This window comes from Vigna umbellata, chromosome 11, assembly GCF_029865625.1.
Source record: "Vigna umbellata cultivar VRB3 chromosome 11, Vumbellata_1.0, whole genome shotgun sequence".
Lineage (NCBI taxonomy): Eukaryota > Viridiplantae > Streptophyta > Magnoliopsida > Fabales > Fabaceae > Vigna > Vigna umbellata.
Genome location: NC_142175.1, coordinates 28,285,278 through 28,290,349, shown reverse-complemented (window position 1 = coordinate 28,290,349; position 5,072 = coordinate 28,285,278). Strand labels below are relative to the sequence as shown.

At 35.7% G+C, this 5,072-nt stretch overlaps 1 long non-coding RNA gene across 1 annotated transcript; it reads right to left on the bottom strand.

Annotated features, from left to right (window-relative positions):
* Positions 1-1,546: 1,546 nt before the first annotated feature.
* On the bottom strand, positions 1,547-4,020 carry LOC124836999 (uncharacterized). Its single transcript, XR_007028700.2, has 2 exons — positions 1,953-4,020; positions 1,547-1,809 (listed from the first exon to the last, which is right to left on the bottom strand). It is a non-coding gene; the product is annotated as an uncharacterized LOC124836999 (long non-coding RNA).
* Between the last annotated feature and the right edge of the window lie 1,052 nt (positions 4,021-5,072).

The following is a 5,072-nucleotide window of genomic DNA, read 5'->3' as shown; positions in this document are numbered from 1 at the left end:
GCAAATACACGAGAGTGGGGGAAGGTGTATTTTGATGGAGAGAAGAAACACCCATTTATAAGAATTGGAGATTTGGTCTGTGTGGTCACATGCTTCCATAGGAAATGAGAAAAATAACATAAATTGGCAGAATTTAAATTGAATCAAACGAGACCGACGACTTCATCCACGTAGTACTAACGTGTCATCCACTTCAAAAGTGTAAGGTTAGTCTTGATATATAATATACACACCCTTTCTAAATTATCTAAACAATATCGAACTATATATAACTCTTGTAATACTCAAACATTCACTGTCTCACCTCAAAAAAACCTAACATATGTGCCACATTTTGAATTCACACCATTCCCTTCTGCAAAATAAATAAATAAATAAACAACGATAAGTGTTGTTTGTCTGCAAAGAGGTGATTCCGCATCTCTGATAAGGGATTTCCTGCTAACTTTGGGTCCCTTACTTAGCAAGTCCAGGACACCATGGTCGTTTGTTTTCTTTCTGCATTTGAATCTATCGAGGTTGTTTTTTTTTTTCTCTGTCTAGAATATCATCAAGTAAAGAGTTAATAACTAATTTCTCGAGGTATTCGGAAGTATTTAAGGAATTGATGACAAATGAAATACAAGAGTCTGACTATAAAAGACAAAGTTATATATGTCAATGGTATCATATCATGGTGATCCTATAAGATTTATGTAGCGATTTTGCATTGATTGATTAGTACTAGCAGCACTAAGGAGTTAAAAAATGGTTGTTAGCACATTGAGGGAGGTAGCAATGGCACATGTTTGTTTCCAAGTTAGAGGGATGAATGGCTCCAATGGGAAGAAAAAGGGACATCGAAAGTCGCCTCTGGATCCCACTAGAGTGTGTCAAAGGGGTCTAATTCTGCTATACCCTACACCTGTGGGGCAATCCCTTCATTAGATGGTACACCTAATTAATCTATGTGTATATATATGCATGGAAAGACTACGAGGTCCTCAACTTCCTATCCAAATAGTACAAACACACCAAAAAGTTCTTGGGCTTACATAATTTTATTCGCTCTCCAATTATTCGTGGAAAAGTTATCTGTGACCATAAAAGCTAGCTGTATGGGAATTCAACAAGCATGACCCAGCAACCAGTTTCTCTTTCTCCCTCTCAACCATATCATGCATGGGAAAACACAAAGCAAACCCCCCAGGCTTCAACTTTATGCTACTTTCCAAAAGGTCAAAAAGTTCCAATTTCCCAAAAGCAATTCTTTATCAGACACCATTCACATATACATAAAGTGGAATTGCAATCAATCCCTTTAATCACAATCACCATAACATTAAACATTAAGATCAAGCTCAATTTTTCACAACTTTTTATGCTTCACAATTCTTTGTGTACACACAAAAAACAAGCAAAAGGTACAGAGTGAGATCATGCATAGTCAAAAAGAACGCCTTTTACCCGAATGAATTTTTGAAAAAAAAAGGACAATATATTCCAAGCATAGTATGGTGTTTTGTATTTTATGACAATTCACGAGGTCATAATTTCAAATCAAAAATGAAAATTCAAATGATATATATTAATTCTAGCAAGAGACTTTGGTTGGATACATGAGTTGCGTTGAAAATAATAAAGTGTTCACATTTGCGTGCAAGTATGAATATTGAACAACAATGGTGACAAAGAAAAGTAGTGCTGTATGAGCTTTGAGCACTGTGATTATGTCATTCGTGTTCCCCAATGCCCCTCGCTATGTGCAGACTCTTTTTGTCTTCTATTCTGAATCAAGCTTAATATGATGCTGTAGTGTCTTCCAAATCCCTGAGCACATGAAGAAAACAAGGCAGGGTAAAAAAATGTTAAACAAAAGAGACCCCAACAAAATTCCTTTATTAGTAATTAAATAATCATTGATTCCCATCTTTGCAAATTATTAAGCATATAATAACAAACCAAAAGCTTACTCGGTAACACTGCAATGATGCCTTCTGGGACAATGTACAGTTGCTCAAACACTGACCTGCATAAGATATCTTTGCTTCCTAACGAAGCATTCACTTTCTTTTGCTGCTTCTGTGATCAGAGGGAGGGCTAAAATGCGCAATTGTAATGCTTATCAATTGTAATGATCAACATTCATTATCCTTAATAAACAAATTAATTACCTTTTCCTCGAAGAACTGTAACTATTAATGATGGGAGTTTCGTTTTGTCTTTGCTTCTTCTCTGCCAACATCAAAACTAGACCGATACGAAAGGAACCATCTTGCACGTTGTTTCTTATTGATCGTGCAGGAAATTAGGGTTTCAGCTATCAAATGAGATATGTTAAAAAGACGGAAAATTTAAAGTTGCCCATTGAAAAACTCACAAGGTTCAGCAGCACAGACAAGAAAATACAGCCATACTTCAAAAAGGTTTTTCTATTCTGTACTGGTGGTGCTCAGATCTATTAATTTTTAATTACAAATTGATATGAAAACGAACGACAAAGCAAACAGAGAAAAATGTAGATCTGAGCGTGTGACATTACAGAACCCATGAAAGGAAGGTAAATGCTACCCACAATAACAAGAAAAGATTTAAGGATCTGTAATTTAGTATCGAACATAGATGAAAAAAAAATCACAGGATTGATAAATGCTTAATAGACAGAAGGAGAAGACTCCAATAAAGAGAAAGGGCGGAGTCTACAAGGCTCTTGAATCATATGCATGCCAGTAACACATGGCACATTTAACCAAATTAATTAGGCCTCGATTTGACCATACGGTTTTACAATGGTGAAATGACTAATAATCATAATAATACTGATAAAAGGGATCAGCTATTTGCTTCTTCATCAAAGACTCCAGGACCAGCTAAGCGATGGAGATTAGAGACAGAACATAGGCCACGAAACCCTAAAGAGAGAGTGAGAGAGGAATCAGGTAGAGAGAGAAAGAAAAAAATGGAAAAAGAAGGGTGGGAGGGGGACTTGAAAAAGAGGAGAATGTCTAACTGAGTTTCAAAGTTGGCCAGATCTGAGAAAACATGGCAGAGACAGACAGATCGGATACTGGAAAACATAATTGGGAGAAGATCTAGCTAATGATGAAGATGAAAGAAAAAAAAGGTAGTTACGCCCTGACAACAAAAACACCATCATAACTTGATCAGAGAAAAAGAAAGAAACGAAAAGGAGGTAATGATGAAAACCTTTTGCCAAGTGAAAACCGGGTCAAAATGCTTCATCATTACACCAATCTGCAAACTACCACCATCTTTAATTCATCCAAGAACCCAACCCCACGACTAAGATCTACCTATATTTAAGAAAAAAACAAAACTTTTACACTAATCCACAGTTCCAAAAAAACATAGAGGAGATACCAAGCAAACCTATAAAGCATTTCATCAGCAGATGCTACAAACACACTACATCGCCACGGCTCGATCTCCACGAAATAATATCCGTTGAGAAAAACACCAGTTTGTGAAGGAAAAGGAATCCACATATTTGTAGCTCTCAGCCGGAAGATATGTCGATTTTGGGCCGAAAATCAATTTGGAAGCATATAATTGGGGGGAATGAAGCCTGGTCCGACAACACTATACATTCCTTGAGCACAAGCATAGCACTCTACAAAAGAGAGGGATGCAGATACACAAGATGAAGATGAAGGGTCCTCGAGCCAGACAACATTCCCCTCAAAAGACAAAGCTTCCCAAAAATGGCCCTTCTTCTTGAAGAGCTAAGAGGGAGAGAAAGAGAGAGAAAGAGAAAAGGTTTTGTTTTCATGGTTCACTCTCTTCTCACTGTGTCCCCCATGAGTTTCGGCTATCTTCAAGGGGGGTCAGAGAGAGAGAGAAAGAGAGAAAGAAGACAGTGTGGTTGTGATGATGAATGGGTGAATGAGAATGATATGAGAAGGAAGAGAAGGGGTTATAACAAGAGTAAAAATAAAGGAGGAGAAGAAAGGCAACGTCAAAAAAGACAAAGAAATGGTGCAGGTATACCCTACCAGCTGCCTTCTCACTTCCAGAAATGACCACGACCCCATGCACCCTTCTTAATTTCCAATATTACTACTTTCTAATATTAATGTCAATTTTTATTGTGACTTCTGTGTGGATCAACAGTGAAGGTTGGTGAAGTCATCTATATCCACCGTTGGATATGCCACATCATGTGCTATGTTATGTTATGTCCTGCTACACCCATTGACTGTACCTATAGTACTACACTGACCTTGCACAAAACCGAGACCGACCATCTGATTTTGTGAAATTGAGCGTGATGTGGATGATGGTGTCATCCAGAGAAGGGATCTACGTGCACCCTCACATCCTAGCTTTGCATTCAATTCAATGTTTTCAGATATAAACTAAAATACTAATCACAGACACAGACATTGATTGTGGACCGTAGGATTTTGAGAAAACCAAGGTGCCAATTCAGTCAGCGAATGAACATGCAGTGAGAGATTTGTATAAAGTGAGAGAGGGGTTATAAATTCTCTTTATTAGGTCAATCAACCGTTAAATGTATTTCATAAATATGTAGCAAGATGTTTTCTTCAACGTTAAAGTCGCCCATAAATTAAATCTCTTTTCTTTTGACTTTATCAATTGGTTTTGTGATACCCAACCACACGGAAAACATGAAATTATTATTTTAACTGCAATTTATTAATGGTGTAATTTTGTATATAAATGTATTGTTAAAGTACTGTGGTTTTTATCATAATTACTTTTGAAATATATTATCAATTGAGAGACTAAAGAAAGAAAATTTGAAAAAATAAATTTAAATAAAAAGAAATATAGATAATTATACATGTAGCATAAAAAAATTCTTTAAAAGGGAGATTTATACCTCATTCTTATATTGAAATACTTTATAATTTCCTTAATGTATATTTTATTAAATAACAACAGCAAAACTTAATTCTATTAGATAAGTCCAGCTGTATATATAAAAATGCAACATTATTGAGAACAGTTAAAAAGATCAAATCTGCAAATAAAAAAAATATTTGATTAGTGAAATTGATGTTTTTAATATCATTTTTTTCTCATTTAGAAATTTAATTTTGGACAAA